The sequence below is a fragment of the Jaculus jaculus genome, chromosome 15 (assembly GCF_020740685.1).
Source record: "Jaculus jaculus isolate mJacJac1 chromosome 15, mJacJac1.mat.Y.cur, whole genome shotgun sequence".
In the NCBI taxonomy this organism is placed as follows: domain Eukaryota; kingdom Metazoa; phylum Chordata; class Mammalia; order Rodentia; family Dipodidae; genus Jaculus; species Jaculus jaculus.
In genome coordinates, this window is record NC_059116.1 from 17,348,766 (window position 1) to 17,366,552 (window position 17,787).

At 39.0% G+C, this 17,787-nt stretch overlaps 1 protein-coding gene and 1 non-coding gene across 2 annotated transcripts in view; one reads left to right on the plus strand and one right to left on the minus strand.

Moving 5' to 3' along the window:
* Positions 1–17,787, plus strand: part of Znf407 (zinc finger protein 407) — a 416,446-nt gene that overhangs the window by 269,336 nt on the left and 129,323 nt on the right. The window lies entirely within an intron of this gene.
* LOC123455174 lies at positions 3,671–3,774 on the minus strand. Its single transcript, XR_006633730.1, has one exon. It is a non-coding gene; the product is annotated as a U6 spliceosomal RNA (small nuclear RNA).

Below are 17,787 nucleotides of genomic sequence, written 5' to 3' on the forward strand. Positions count from 1 at the left end.
CATACATTTAGCGACCCCACAGTTTTAAGAATCTGGGACCTGGCCAGAGCCTGACACAGTGGAATTAAGTGGTGAACATTGTTTTCCTTGTCAGTTTTCAGGAGTGTTTTAGCCTGGTTCTAGGTTTCACCTCACCTTTCATTCACAGGATAATGTTTCACAGTTTTCCAAATCCTGAATGTGCTCAATGTGCTTAAATTTTATTTATAATAAAATTGGAATTTTTAAGCAGTTTTTTAAATGTTTAAAATTTTATTAAATCCCAAATCAGTTCTTTATTAATTGCTGAAATATTTTATAGTTTCAAAATGTCTAGATTTAAAGCCACTTTCCTGTGACATTATTATATTGCTCTTATGGTCCCAAGTGACACTGGTTTATAATAATCCACAAGTTAAGTTTTGACATCTGTACTATTTTCTGGTATTTACTTTGAAATGCTTACTTACAGATCATTGTGCCTGGTCATTTAATTTTATGCTTGATTAAAAATTATTTTTTGTTAGTTTGTAGGGGGGAGTAAACCAGGGCCTCTTGTTATTGCAAATAAATACCAGATGCTTGTCCCCTGTTTGTATCAGGCTTTATATGGATATTGCAGAATCAAACCCAGGCTGTAGTCTTTGCAAGCAAACTCATTTTACTACTGAGCTATCTCCCTAGCCCATAGAATAGATTTTAAAATTTTATCATTAAGGCTTTTGATAGTGCTACTATAAAGTTCATCATTTGACATATGATAATAATGTGGTATTGTATATTTGATATTCACATGCACAATTGTATTTCCATGTAATCTAGACATCCTTGGTTTGAAAGAATAGTGCACTTTATACTAAGGATAAGGTCATAGCACTTGTCCCCTATAAAAGCTATCTCCTTGAATAGCAGCACTATACAATGGTGCACTTGCTCTAGCTGGACCCTGTCCATGTTGCATCCTTGTAAAGCATGTGTTAAAAAGATGGTGGTCTAAGTATATTCACCCTGCCCATGAATTAATACCTATGGCACTTAAATCTAATAATACCCACCAAATGACTTTTGAAATACTTAATGCCATTGTCAAAATGATGGTGTTGTTTTTATTTAAAACTTTTGTATAATTTTATTTCTTAAAGTAAATTGTTTGAACTTTTCTATTTTTCATTTTTAAAAAAACTTTATTTTTTATGTATTTATTTGAGAGAAGGAGGGCAGAGGGAGAGGCAGAGAGGGAGAGAGAGAATGGGTATGCCAGGGCCTCCAGCCACTGCAAGTAAACTCCAGACACATGCACCTCCTGTGCATGTGGCTTACATGGGTCCTGGGGAATTGAACCCATATCCTTTGACTTTGTAGGCAAATGCTTTAAGTGCTAAGCCATTTCTTCAGCCCCATTTTTCTAATTTTCAGGAACCTCTTTCTTCCCTGTATATATGGTCAGAGTTACTTTTACTTGTGACCAAAATGAAAATTAGCCTTGAAAATAACCTGAAAATATAAGAATTCTCTTGAAGTTGTTAAAACAGTGAATTTAATATGTAATTAGAACAACTACCTTTATTTATTATTGAGAAAAAGATTTCAAAATGAGAATAGAATTCCAAAAGATGTTTTTGTTTGCATAGAATAGAAAGAGCAAATTACCATATTTACTTCACATAAACCCAGGTAATGTTTCCTTTTGTAGGATAAATATGAGTGTGTATTATTACCATAGATGTTCATAGTAAGATGAACTCAGATTTCCTACAAAGATATCATATTTATCTTTTCTTTCCATAATACTTCATTTGTCAATATTATAAAAACTTTCTTATGTAAATTTCTAATTTTTAAAATAGATAAAAAATTATTCCTGTATACTATTCCACTTTGTCCTTATTAGCACTTATTTACAGAGAAGTTATCATTATTAGAAATTGAAATATTATTTAAATTGCATTTGAACATATATTTCTTATTTTAAAATTGAACATTAGTGCAATAATATTACTAGGTAAAATTATTCATGAAAAATGTGAATGTAGATTTGTTTACAAAAGAATTTTATAATTGGTCTTTTGAACCTGGGGCTATTCTTCAAGTTTGCATTATTAATTTAGGCAATGACATCTCATTCTATTTAGATGTAAACACAGGCCCCTTTCCTTTGCTTTTACTGTCTAAACTATCCAGAAGTCTAATCAATTATAAGTCAGTATATTCCATCATAACCTCAGAGCTTTTTCACCATTAATTACCAGGCATTGTAATTTCACAGCATAAATTTAGATTCATAGTACACTGTCCTAGTACATTACTTATGCAGCAAATTTTTAGATGTTTCTACATAAAAATGATATAATCTTAACGTTTTCTAAATTTTGATTTTTTTGCTACATATTATCATCTTTACATGAATAAGGGAAGACACAGCACAGTGTTTCCTTTGTGTCTGCCTAAATACTGGTAAACTGGCATGTGTATGTCAAATTGGGTACTATAAAATTTGTTTGTTTTTCACTTATGATTTTGGCTGATATATGAGAATAGGTGAACTCTTTCCCTTCCTGATGGCTGGCCTAGTCTTTATCCCTCATCCAGTGTCTTCCACAGATGCCATTCAGCCATTCCTGTTTTTGTCTCAAGAATATTTTCTTCCTTTTTTTGTGTGTGAGATGTAGCTAAACACATTTGAAGTAAATTCTGAAGTAAGCTGGTTCAATCTCCATTTCTCAATATGCTTTCTCTGTCATGACTCATCTGACTTTGTTAGTAATTCTGACAATCATATTTGCCATGTTCTTACACATGTGGCTAGAGTGGGGCGAGTTTGCTGTGTATTGACACTATGAAATCTGTGTATATACTAGAAAATTTGTGTCTGGGGGGAGATAATTTTCACACAGCAGGATTTTCTTAGCTTTGCATATAACTTGAATTGTGTTTAAGGAAGGTTTAAGATACCTTACCAAGAATTTGTATTTGAGATCTTCCACCTGAAAGTTTGTTTCAGTTTCTTAAACAGATATTTCTATAAACTTGTCAAGCTATAATGATATTTTGCACTAATTTTGAATCAGATATCCTACATGATTAAATAATGAGGGAAAGAGAATCAATCAGAATGGAGCAGGACTCACTGTTGGTGTCTTGACCTCCTGTTAGCAGCGGCATAACTAGGAAGACAAACTCCACAGAGGGATCTTTTCTTCTTTTGGATGGTCTCTTCAAAGAGTTCCTGTTTTCCTTTCCCTGACTTCCTGCATAGGCATATGGGTTGTACCAGGTGGAGCAGTAAACAGAACAAACTTGCATTTGCCCCTGAGTACTGACAGAAATGTAGATGTGAAATCAAGCATACCAAAACAACCAGCACACTATTTTCTTTGCTGGTGAGTTGTAGGTAGCATTACTTTTGCTTAGGCGTTTTTGAATTCCCAAAGAGTAAAAGGCAGGCAGACATACACACACACAAAAGACCAGTGAAAATATCCCGTGTTAATACTCTATGTGGTTTACACGTGAAGCTGTTGGATTATTGCCATAACCATATTTATATTATAACAAGTCTTTTAAACTAATGTGCAGTACTATCATTATATTATTCATCTCAATTCTCTCTTGCTTTATAGTTTATTGTAACTGTTATGCTACTTAGTGGATTAAAGAAGTCACATGATCCAGAGTTACAGATTATTTTTCTTTAAATATGGAGTGCTTCACATATTTGCATGACATCCTTGCAGGGCCATGCTAATCTTCTCTGTATTATTCCAAGTTTAGTATAGGTGGCACCAAAGGCAGCACCCTAGACATTATTTTAAAAGCTTTAAAATTCAATGGCTCTTCCAACTTTTAATAGGATAACAGTGATTCCAAGGCTTCCTTCAGATTGTGATGAATTTCTCCAGGAAAACAGATGTATCCCTTGGAAGATGTACGTCGCGCTTCTTGGTGGTAAATTGTCCCTTTCAGCTTGCCACTCGCACACACTTCAGAAGCCAGTCACAGGAAGATGCCAGCAGTGTGGCTGGTTTACAGAATCAGCATTTCTACAAAAGATTCTATTGTGCCTCGTTGACTTCTTCCATGTGGTTAGATATTTCTAATAAGTTGAGGTAGACTTTTCTGAGGCATTCCCTCATGAAATTAAACTAGTGTCCTCATTATTGTATCCAGAGGTCATCTGTATAGTGGAAGAACATGTAAATTTGTACTTCCTTTTCTTCCTATATCTCTCTCTGACAGCAGAAACTAAGTTCCTACCTAAGAAAATGCTTCCCACTTTTCTCTGTCTACCTCACTAGTGAACTGATCTAGGTAGCTTCGTGTGTGTGTGTGTGTGTGTTTAATGTTACTGTACATATTTGGAGTCCAGAGTGCTGACCATTACCCAATGGGCCTTGCTTGGTTTGTATTCTCTGTCATGTTTTATACAGTAGCACTTCCACATCCAGCTTGTTTTGTTCATGCCTTTCCTTCTTGTGCTGTAACTCAGGGCACGCTGACTTGAAGTAATGTGCTTAAGCCTAGCAGGCTATGTGCTTATACATAACAAGTACCTTCAGTGAACATTGACAACATTTTTAGAAATGTACTAAATATTTTTTAGAAGTCATGTACTAAAATGTGCTAAGTATTTTTTTTAAAAACTCATACTGATCTCATAATAGTTTCTACAGCATTAAGAATTACAAATTGGTTTAATCTCTTTAAAAAGAAATGAATCTGAGATTCCACTTTTTGTTTACCAGTATAAGTTGTTTTGTTTGTTAAGCTGCAGTGCACTGAGATCACAGATTAATTAGAAGAGCCATTTTAAACACAAAAAAAGTGACCACACATTCCCTCTGCTATCTCTTAAAGTAGAATCTAGATAAACATGTTTATTTAACCTGCTGTTGTTGAATCCCAAATCCAGTCATTAATAAAGGACCAAAGCTATCTTTGGGGATGGTCTTTCTACAAGGAATTACTATGGACAGTCCCTGGGGTGGTAGTTAGATATATCTGTATATATTGTGATAGGAAGAAAGGCCTTAGAGATGAAAAAAATAGAAAATATTTTTGGGGCAATAATCTGTTGCATAATAACTTATTCCTCAGACACTAGAGCTATTATTACACAACAGAACACTTTCCCATTAGCTATCTATATCCTCCAGCACTTAGAAGATCATGCCGTGAGCCTTGTTAGGCTGGCACTTGTAATCAGCAGGAGCTGACATGAGAGGGGTGTGTGTGTGTGTGTGTGTGTGTGTGTGTTACTGTGACACTCACAGTCAGTCACGTGGAGTTCTGAGAGAAGAGGACGTAAAAGCAGAGTAGCTTTGAGGTGTCTAATGAAAGTTTGACCAACTTTTTATTAATCCATCTAGAATGCTGGGTATGAGTTGTTCCTTTTTTTAAAAAAACACTTTTGTTTGAAGTTATTCTGAAATATTGCCTCCCTGGGCCTGTACAAAAATCATGGAAAAATCAAAGGAGAAACTTTCTGAGCATTTAGAAAATGGTGATATAGTCCTTTTTGTGAGGCAGGGAGTCAAAGTGGCTTTGTGCCTCAGCATATCTTATGGTGAAGTAAAGTCTCTCTGTGGAATTAGACCTACCTTTTATTTAGTGAGAGAGTGTATTATGAGCGTAGGGATTTCATGCAAAGATAATGTGTCTTTTATAAATTTTATTTCTGTATCTTTTGGATTAAAAAAAAACTGTTATCTTTTTCTTAATTTTATCCCATTTCTAAATGTTTTGGACAAAGAAATACCCTGCAGTGTTTCTCTCTTTCTCTCTCTCTCTCTCTCTCTCTCTCTCACTCTCAGTAAAGCGGTGTTATGTTATTACTTACTGCACAGCTACAAGTGAGCTACGATTCAAATAAACTGAAATCTACTACCCAATAACATAAAATATAAGCTGATACTATTGCCTATATGGAATTTGAGTTTAATATTCTTCTTTCCTCTAACACATTAAACTTAATTCCTCCTTCTTAGTGATACTGCCTTGGCTCTCTGCTGAAGAGCCACAGTCCTGGGCATCTCGCTGCTCACAGCTGTAACTGCTCCGACCTCTGCCTGGGTCTGCGGTGATTGCCTCTCTGCCTTCTTTCCTCTTGGCTCTGGTCCTTCATCTTAACCCGTAACTGTTCACACGGATGTGCGTTGCCATCCCACTGACAGAAAAGTGGCAAATGTCGGGTTTGTGCTTGACGGGAATTTATTATTATTGTTGTTGTTGTTGTTGTTGTTGTTGTTGTTATTTGGTTTTTGAGGTAGGGTCTCACTCTAGCCCAGGCTGACCTGGAATTCACTGTGTAGTCTCAGGGTGGCCTCAAATTCAAGGTAATTCTCCTACCTCTGCCTCCCAAGTGCTGGGATCAAAGGTATGTGCCACCACACCTGGCTCGAGAATTTATTTCTTAGACTAAATAATTTGGAATGTAAATGAAAAGTGGCATTTATACTTGAAAAATTTGTTTTGGCACCCAAACTTCATATATCTTTACTTTTATTTAAAAGTAATGATATATTCTCCACTCCCAAAATATCCCTTTCTTTTGATTTACAATTTTCTTCTCCCTCTAGGAAGCTTGCTCTATAGGGCATGAGAAATTCTGCAGTAAGGGGAGATAAGAGGAATCCATGAGTTTTCCCACTGCAATCCACACTTGGGAGTTCAGGTTTGACTTAGAAAGCAATGGTGGCTGAGGAAAATGGCATATTCACAAACTACATTACCAGATCTCTGCTGAACTGCCAGGATTAATAGGAGAACAACCTAACAGGAGGTGGGGGTGATTTAAAATACCATTGCAGGGCTAGAGAGATGGCTTAGTAGTTAAGGCACTTGCCTGTGAAGTCTAAGGACCCAGGTTCAATTCTCCCGGTCCCACGTTAGCCAGATGCACATGGTGGCCCATGCATCTGGAGTTTGTTTGCAGTGACTACAGACCCTGGTACGCCCATTCTCACACATTCTCTCTCTCTCTCTCTCTCTCTCTCTCTCTCTCTCTCTCTCTCTCTCTGTGTGTGTCCTTTTTTTCTGTCTCTAATAAATAAATAAATCAGAAAAAGAATAAAAAGTAAAATAAAATAACATTGCAAAGGTACAGGAAGAAAATAAGACCGTTAGAAGGTGTAATGAAGGACATGTTTGTGAAATGAATGGATTGAAAGGGTGGGTTGTGTGACAGGACAAGAGGCATTGTTCAGGGCATCTTTCTGTGTGGCATTTACTCCTGAAGAGGGATGTCCTTTATATAAATGATGAGTATGGTCGGGGACGTTATGACTTTGAGACCCTTGAAGAGATCCATTCAGACCCTGGTCAGTACTTACTGATGTGCAACTTGAAGATGATAAGGCCCTATATGTGTAAGAAAAACAGCTGAGAGCCGGCCGTGCCCTGTGAGAGTGAGAAGTGAATGAGACCTCGAGGAGAGCACGTCGTTCAGGACGGAGCACATGGCGCCACAGTCAGCTTCTCCGGCCCTGGGGGATGACTAGGTTCAATGACATGAGAACAGAACCAGGTGGCCAGAGGCGCAATTCCTAGACTGTGTACAACACAGACAGAAGCTAGGGCAGGATGGCTGGTGACATTAGAACAGCCATTGCCTGGCACATGCTTTGATTCGTGTTTATCTGAGGTTGCTTTTTGACCACTGTAGCAAAGTTTCCACATTTGGGGCATTATATAGCACCAAATTTGATTTAAAGTCATAATCCAGGAAATGGAAGTAGTTTGATACTATCATTTTACACCTCTACCCCAGTAAACCCATACCCAGAATTGGGATGTCATTTGCCTTATATGAAGAATTTCTCAAAAGGCTTTAACTAATGTTCATTAATTTCAAAAGGTGTTTACTGCTAGTTAACAATTCATATAATCATTTGATGAGTACTCGTCTAAAGTACAGTTTTAAAATATGACATCTTTTTTCTGGCTTGTTCTAAACAGTTTTTTGTTAATGTCCATTTTCCTAAAATCAGTAACTAAAAGCACTGTGATGACATCATAAGCCGGCTGAAGCATGCTCAGTAGTGTGTAGTGCTTCCCTGACTCCTGCATATATTTAGAGCCTGTTCTTCTTGCTTTAACCACTTTTTATGTGTTTTGCTTTTTTAAAGTAATTATTGGAGCATTATGTTACATTTTTCCAATCATGAAATTATCTTTTTGCATTTGATTATGCTAAAATTTCTGTTGAAATTGTTTTAAATTGACATGTAGCATCTTCCAATTACAGTATTTCTAGAACGATGTAATTGGACTGGAGTCTTTCTCACCAGGAGAACTGTAGTGAGGTGGGTCGGTTGTGTTGAAGGGAGTATGTGTAGCATATAAAGAGAGAGAGCAAAGGTATCACTCCTCAGGGTGAGGCTGGTGCATGATTTGTTTTCATGACTTAGTGTGTATCATAGCTGCTGAATGTTGGTGTCAGTTGTATTAAACCACTAAGAAGTGGGAATAAGTCATATATATTGCCCACAGGCTGTTGTTTGCTATTTGTGCACTCACTACCATTTTGCATGGGTTTTCTTTGATTCTGTTAGAATTATAGCTGCTTTGTCTTACTGTAAAGCGTGTTTGCCTCAAACTAATATGGCTAAGCACCAGTTTTGGGGTTATCTTGTTTTGCAACTTTAAATATCTAGGCCTGTTTCCCTTTATGGCTTGAGACAATAATGTTTTATACCCTGTACATGGGTTTTGGCACTATTTCTGGGAGTTACAGAGGAAGCTGACGGAAACAGTACTCTGCTCCCTGAGTGGTTCGGCTCTCGTGGCCTTTGGCCGTGGTTTGTTAACATGGTGGGAGGCGCAGGCCTCCCTGTCCTTGGTGAGTACAGCTCCGCGAGGAGTGGTCACCGAATCAGAGGAGGATGGTCGTGGTGAGTTCCTGTCACTGCAAGCCGACCCTCTCAGGCTCAGGAAGCTGTGTGCCCATGCCCGCCCCCAAAATATATGGACAATATCAGCACATACATATATATTTCTTAATTACATTTTTCTCCCGATTAATGATTTCTTTTTGGTCTTTGAAAAATGAGGTTATGAATGTAATGATTACACAATCTAAATCCTACTTCCTGAGTTATGTGTGGGCACTTGTTTTTAATGCATATGCACACATGTTTGATTACTTCCCTTGCATCTCTTTGGAAGAAAACAATCTTTTAAAAACATTGAATCTCTGATGCAAAAAGAGACTCAAAACAAGGTTTCAGTTTTCTTTTTAAGGTTTTTTTTTGTAGTTTAAAAGTGGAATATATGTTTTCTTTAGCTGTAAAAGCACAATCAAGGCAACATGATAAGTGAGTCAGTGTTGTAAAAGTAAAACTAATTTTGCCTTCACTCACATGAGCTATAGAAGGAGGAAGCTTTATTGTCCCTGGGAAGGTGATAAGGCAGAGTAATTGTATATTATACTGTCCGGGAACATCTGCCTGAAGACTGCTGGAGCAATTCATCTATCATGGGCGCCGCTGCATGTTTTGTCTTTCTGCTTTAACCCGTCCCCACTGCTGGCCTGCACGGAGGTTTTGATAGGGACTGCGCCTGGGCCAGGGCTCACATTAATCAGTCCCCTTGTTCAACACTCCAGCTGACATAATTACAACCTGCGCACAGCAGTTATTCAAGTCGAGTCCTTGTCACTCGTGGTGTGAAACTACACAGCTCAGATCCCGGAGGAGATTGCCTTATCACACAGAACAAGGGCTCGCAGGAGTCGAAGAGAATAGAAATGGGAAAATGTCTTCCGGGAGTACTATATATTCCTTTAAAATAAGACATTTGAGAGACTTACAAGGGACAAAGGGGAGCATTGTGCGCAGGGGCAGAACTGAACTAGTTATTATTTTTAAATGGATTACACAGGGCATTTTTGTAGAAATAGATGTAGATTATTAAATAATTCAGGAATCTTGATTGTCAGTGTCTCGAGGTACTTTTTTCTTCAAAGATGATCACATAGCTTTAGATTTATAAAGGCATCATATTTTTTGTAGGACTCAATTTAATGAAATTGATGAAGTTTACATTATATGTTTAATCCTTAGCAAGTATTACTTAGAGAATTTTATGAGGCACAGAGTTAAAGCCAAGAGAAAACTGTAGCTATGTAGGAGAAATATTGGAAGACAGAGCCTGAGAATCAACTTTCTCTTATTTGTAATATCCTGGCTCTAACTTAGCATGGAGTAGGTTATCTGCCAATTCCTGAGTATCCTAGGTGTGAAGGATGGGATCTCCTTTCAGCCACTTAGGTAGTGCTTAATTTTTTACAGCAGCCCTTCCCATACCCCAGTAGCTTGTGAGAGTCTGTGAGCGTGTAATGATTTATGCAATCAGGCCTGCCAGGGACGCCACTGCACCGCATGAGGATGCCAAAAGTTGTTGTCTCTCTAGTCCTTGTCTCTATTTTCTTGTCTTAAACATCAACAAACCAAGTTCTGGCCTAAACTGTCCAAAATACTATGCAGTAGCATATGCATCTCAATAAACATTATTTGTATTACCTTAAGATTGAAAAATTTAAATGAAATGTTGCAATAAATTATTATTTTGTGTACACACTCACACATTTAGGTAACTTGATTTTGCAAAGTCATGTTTTTCTAGGGTATTTGTTATGACTTAAAATTGACAACTTCATATACCTCATGTGGGTTTTTGTTTTCCTTTATTGTTGTTTCTGTTAGTGGGTTTGTTCTGGTGAGGGAGGTGGAACCCACGGCATTGCACTTGCTAGTCAGGTGCTCCACCACTGAGCTGTAGCTTTAGTTTCGTTCATGTGCTTTCTTGAGGAGAGAGTGAAAGAAGAAATCTAGCTTCTAAACAAATTTATACATATACATGATGAGTCAAGGATCTGTATTTCTACCAAGAATGGCAAGATAACAATGGATAGTAGAGCCTCCCTCATCAGTCTTGGGCACACCTGCAGAAGGTGGGTGTGAGGAAGAGGTGGAGCATCGGAGGCCGTTGGCCATTCTGATCTTCAGACATTCCCAGCCTCATCCATCACTGTTGGCTGTGCTTTGTGAATGCTCAAGCTTTATTTTTCTCACTTATATATCTAGCTTCTTGACTCTCTGATACTAGAGGAAAACCTAGGCTACTTTACGCACAGTGGTTGTTTTTTGGGGGGGGTGTTTTTTTATATTTTTTAAATTTTTATTAGCATTTTCCATGATTATAAAAAAAATCCCATGGTAATTCCCTTCCCTACCCCCACACTTTCTCCTTTGAAATTCCATTCTCCATCATATTACCTCCCCATCACAATCATTGTACTTACATATATACAATATCAACGTATTAAGTTTATTTTTATTTATTTGAGAGCAACAGACAGAGAAAGAAAGAGGCAGATAGAGAGAATGGGCGCGCCAGGGCCTCCAGCCATTGCAAACGAACTCCAGACGTGTGAGTCCCCTTGTACATCTGGCTAACATGGGTCCCGGGGAATCTAGCCTCTAACCGGGGTCCTTAGGCTTCACAGGCAAGTGCTTAACCACTAAACCATCTCTCTAGCCCTCAATGGTTTGTTTGTTTTTTTTAAATTCAAGTAAGGTAGTAAGTCACATAGTAGTACATAGAGCCAGCTTTGCACAACTTTGGAGAAATTCAGAGACCAGGGAAGTAGCCATCCTCCCTCCAGCCCACCTCCACAACCTAATCTATTATGGAGTATGTAGTCTACTATGGACAAGCTCCCTTCCATAACCTGTGCTATGGGACAGAACCTAGTCTCACCAGAATAAACTGCTCTACTATGGGCCAGTACAAAGCTCCACCTCCATAACCTGCTCTTCTGGGGAACAGTGCATAGTCTGCTGTGGATCAAGACATAGGCCCACTTCCATGGCTTGCTGTGCTATAGCCAGGACCTCACCTCCATAGCCTGCCTGTTATGGATCAGGACATAGTCCGACCATCATACACTGCTCTACTATGGGCCAGTACATCGTTCTGCCTCCGTAACCTGCTCTACTCTGGACCAGTGCATTGTCTGCCGTGGACCAGGTCATAGTCCCCCCTCCATAACCTGCTCTACTCTGGACCAGTGCATTGTCTGCCATGGACCAGGTCATAGTTCCCCCTCCATAACCTGCTCTACTCTGGGCTAGGACTTGGTCTGCAACCCCAGGCATCAGGAATATTTTCAAGTGCCATTGCTAGGCAAGAGTCAGCCCTCCACAGGTGTGGCCAGAGCTGAGAGCAGGAATGGCCCTCTGATCTGATTTACAGGATCTCTTGCTGTGTTCTGCCACAATTAAGCCTTACTGTTTGAGATATACCTCTCTCTTTCTTGCACTGTTGGTGGCTTTATAATTATTCTTCCAGAAATATAGAGCTTCTCTTGAATTTTTTTTGTGTTTGTCTGTGAATTTAGTCTTCACTCTTTTATTTTATTTTCTTTTATTCTTTTGCTTTTATTTATTTATTTGAAAACTACAGACACAGAAAGAGAAAGAGGCAGATAGAGAGAGAGAGAGAATGGGTGCGCCAGGGCCTCCAGCCACTGCAGACGAACTCCAGACGCATGCGCCCTCTTGTGCATCTGGCTAACGTGGGTCCTGGGGAATCAGGCCTCAAACTGGGGTCCTTAGGCTTCACAGGCAAGTGCTTAACCACTAAGCCATCTCTCCAGCCTCACTCTTTTAATTCTAAGTGGTGTATCAGTATTCTCTCTCATAACAGATTTAAACTGTGCTGATGTTTCTAATACCACTTGGATCCCTCTCCTCAGCTCCAGTCCACTTGGCAGAGAGCGTCATTGTAACTTTGGTCCTCCTGGACCTTTTTCTGTCTGCACACCAATGTGATTTTATAATGTGTGTGAGTATGAATATTTGTACCACATCTATATAAGATAATTGAAGTTCCATGGTTATGTAAGTATGAGTGTCCACATACAAGCACACATCTAATTGCTCTTAGTACATATTTTTTTGTTTTGCTTCTTGCTTTTCTCAATCTATGTAGTGTCTTCTGCTTGTATATAATGTGATATATGTGCCTATGCATAGCAAATTTTAAGTGAATGCATAAAATCATTTTTACTGCTGTAAAGTGTTTCATAATTTAAGCCTATCCCTAGGGTTAGGTGTCAAGGTTTTCACCACCTATAGTGATAACAGTGTGGAAGTATTGGTCACCTCAAAGTCAACCAATTTAGCCATCATTCTTTCAGAATTTCTAATAGCCTCATAAGGATTTTAGTTGTCATTTTGTTAACTTTTTAGATTATTGTAGGAGCAATTGAAGTCTTTTCCACCAAGCCTTACCATACAGGTATGTGTCATATCTGTCTGTTGAGCAAACTCTCCTGTGTCCATCATTAAAGTTTTCATAAGTTTCATATCAGTCATGTGATTTTTATGTATTTTTGTATATAATGGAGATTTAATGTCTACTTACAAAATAAGCTATTTCACTCAGCTCTGTTTTTAGTTACAGACACCTTCAGTTAAACTCCTGTTATTTTTATTAATCTTTAAAAATTTTCCTTGATCATTTTGAGTAGGCAGCTTACACAGGCATAGGCACTCTGAGATTTAGAGGGATTACTAGTTGCTGCTAAGTGGTCCATCCAAAAATTCAGCCGGCAAATTGAAATGCTTTTTTTAGGGGACCATTGAGAAAGTAGATTAATGAAATGAGAAGCTGCATGGAATGGAAAATGATAGATATACCTGATAAGCGAAAGTTTTCAGAGTAATAGTGTAGATACTCTGTAACCTAGAGCCTGATTCCATAGATAATGCTGACATGCTGAATCCTTACACATATATCAAGACAACTGCTAATTTTATACACACAGAGAGGGGGGTAGGGAGAGAAGCAGAGAGACATCTTGGGGAAGTAGAAATTAGTATCTACTATTTGAGGACGCTTTCAGTAACTCATCATAGGACCCCTGAGCTACTCTAACTCTTTTTTTTTAATTTGAGAGAGAGAGGCGTGCTAGGGTCTCCAACCACTGCAAACAAATTCCAGATGCATATGCCACTTTGAGCATCTGGCTTATGTAGTTTCTGGGGAATTGAACCTGGGTCCTTTGGTTTTGTGGGCACGCACCTTAACAGCTAAGCCATCCCTCCAGCCCTCTTAACTGGTTTGTTTTCTTACTAGTGAGCTGATAATATTGATGCATAATAGTAAGTACTTAGACATTGCCTGATTGTAACATAGTAATATTAGGTTTTTGCGATACTATGCTATCATGGGTTTCCTGTAAGGCTCCTCCACGAGGAACTCTACCAGATATAACTGACTGCACTCTGGTTGCTTGGTGCATTTTGCCAGATGAATAGACACATGAGCAGAATAGACTACTAGATAGTTCAGAATATGCTTCCAATAATTAAAATGTAGAAAAAAATTATTCTATATCATCAGGGGAATCTAGACCAGTAAACAGTGTTGAGACAACTTCTTAGCTGTCTAGACCTACACTTAGAACACTGTAGGTAAAATTAGAAATATAGTTAGTAATTAACACAACAATTTAACTATAGTAAGCCCTGGAACCAAATTTGGAACAATTGTTCTGTCACTTCCAGGAAGGAAATTATAAAACAGATGGTGAACCTTCTTTTGACAAGAACCATTACCAAGTCAGAAGAAACAAAACTATACAAGAATATTTGAAGCTTCTCAGCCTATAAAAACGTGGCTACTATCTATCTAGAAGAGTAAAACAAACATGTGAATGGATGGTGTATAGAAAAGAAAATCCGTATAATGTTTTATCATGTGAAAAGATACTTTCTCTTTTAAAGAGAAATTCATATTAAAACTTGGGAATTATTAGTGAGATATTTTCATTAGCTACCACATGGACAAAATTACAAATTTGATAACACCTTTCATTATCAGAATTATAAAAGTGTATACCTATTGTAGTAGACAGGTTCACATTCCTGGGCTGAACACCCTCCTGGGACATGATTTAGGGAGGAAGGTTCTTTCAAGCTCACAGATCCCAAGGGAGGTGGTGGAACAAGCTGCATCCACACATCCAAGCAGAGAGACCAGCAAACAGCCCTCAAACACCAAAAGCATCAGCACCACCTGCAGCAGGCGGGACCCCTGCAGAGCTCCAGCTGCTCTCCACACCTTTGGCATGAAAATCAGAGCCACCCCAAACATGCTTTTGAGCTACACTCCAGCATCTGCCCCAGGTGACAACTTCTCCAGCCAGGTGGTTAGAGATCCAAGTTATAAGCTTTAATAAGTCTGTGGGGGACATACTTTCAAACTACCACACTATCAATATTTGCATCAATTTCATTTGTCACTCTGACAGATGGAAAACACTCTGCAAGGCCATCCCTTGGAACTTAGATTTTGTTGGCTAGTATTTGAAAGCAGCCACGGGCCCACTACTGGAACTGTGCAACCTAAGAAGAGGTGGCTGGGCAAGAAGATCAAACCTGATTTTCGTAGATGGGGAAGGGAAAGTTCTAATGCTACGGGCAGATAGCAAGCCAGTGTTGAACCCACATACACAAGAGGGTAGAGGAAAAAGAATACATAAGTATATTTGTGATTTGAAATAAAAAGACTATTTCTAATTCTTCCAAAAGGTTGATGAGGGGCTGGAGAGATGGCTTAGCAGTTAAGCACTTGCACATGAAGCCTAAGGACCCCAGTTCAAGGCTCCATTCCCCAGGATCCATGTAAGCCAGATGCATAAAGTGACACATGCATTTGGAGTTCATTTGCGGTGGCTGGAAGCCCTGGTGCATCCATTCCCTCTCTCTTTGCCTCTTTCTCTCTCTGTCTGCCACTCTCAAATAAATAAACAAAAATAAACAAAAAAATAAAAATAAATATAATATTTAATTGTTTGCTTGTTCCACCTCGGTGCATTTCAGTGTAGTTAATAATAAATTTAGGGCTGGACAGGTGGCTCAGCAATTAAAGTTAAAGCCTACCACCTGGATTTGATTACCCAGTACCCATGTAAAGCCAGATTCACAAAGTGGTGCAGGTGACTGGAGTTCATTTGCAGCATCAAAATAATCCTATTGGGCCTATTCTCATTCATATTCGTATTCTCATTCTCTCTCTCTCTGTCTCTTTACTAGCAAATAAATATATAAATATATTAAAATAAATAAATTTTGGGCTGGAGAGTTGGCTTAGCAGTTAAGCGCTTGCCTGTTAAGCCTAAGGACCCTTGTTCAAGGCTTGGTTCTCCAGTACCACATAAGCCAGATGCACAAGGTGACACCTGCAGTGGCTGGGGTCCCTGGTGCACCCATTCTCTCTCTCTCTCTCCCTCTTTCTGTCTCTCAAATAAATAAATAAAAATTAAAAATAAAGAAAGAAAATTTAAAATAACCAAAGAGGAAAAAGCATTCAGTAGAATTCCTTTCATGTGTCCTCCCTTTAGGTTCAATAAACTTAGGCTTTGGTATTAGTCAGTAATACTATTCCATGGAGTTCTACAAGCACTGTGGTATGTTTTCTTTTTTTGTTGTTTTTAATTATTTTAACCTGCATTGCTCTAGAACAGACAAAAACTATTTCCTTATTGCTGTAGTTACCTTGCTGGGACAAAGCACCAATTGAAACATACCTGATAGGAGAAAAGTTCTATTTTTAATTTGGCTTACAATCTTGAGGGAAGCACCATGAAGGTAGGGGAAAGCAGGGCATGAACATTGGCTGGACATCACCTCTGCCACAGCAGGTGGAGGCAGCAGCCAGAGGGTGAGCAGGCTAGGATTAATAAACTTCAAGGTCAACCCCAGCAGCACTCCTCCTCCAGCAACACACCTCCCAAATTGCCACCAGCTGGGCACCAAGCATTCAAAGCACATGAGTTTACTGGGGACATCTTCAACACATAAACATACATATAAAGCTCCAAAATCAATAGCTCTTATCTTGGGTCATTCTGATAATATACACATACAAGTTGTTTCAAATATAAGATTTCCAGTATGTTATATTCCTAAGTATAATTTGAAATTTGCTCTTAGAATGTTGTTCCCATAAAAGCAGGACACACAGGTTTTGGTCCTAGAAAGTCCTAAATAAATACCTCATCCCAGGAATGAGCCTAACAGAATCTACTTCCCTACCAATCCTGCTCCCCACTCCAAATGTTAAGATATTTGCTGCCTGGTGGATATCTGGAATGCCTTTCCTCTGCGGAACCACTTGGGGAGTTTCTGCAACTGAGAAGAGTTTCAAAAGGATCTGGAAAGCATCCTATGTTTTGATGAGATCCTTGAGTTGAATACCTCATCTTTGTGGTAGTACCAGCCCTCATTTGCCCATGCCCTGGTGGTATATGCTGCATACCCTGCCCTTCGTTGCTTCACATATGCACTTTGAAGACCTGGAATCGAAATATGCAGCCCAAGAGCAGCTTTGAACGACTAAAATCCTGGTGGAGAGTATTTGCCTTTCTCCAAGGAAGAAAATAATGGTGAACTAAATTGAGTATTTCGGTGCTTTGAAACCATGAACCTTATTTCACAACAAGGGAAAAGGAATCTCAGAGAATGAAGGCAGTTGTCATAGATCACCTAGCTGTTACGCACAGGGAAGAAGTTCACATGTTTGAAACTGACCCCACAGTGTCTGAGCTCACACTGAAGAGCTGCTGCGTCATCACAGCCAGCTTGCAGGACTAGCGGCAGGGGAGGAGGAGGAATGGAGGTAGACAGACGCTCCTGCAGGGCCAGAAGAGGGTTCTGGGCCCAGCCCCCCAAGAGCAACTGCGGAGGCCTCTCCTTCATGCAAAGAGGTGTGCATAGTTTTCCTCTGTGGGTTATTTCCATC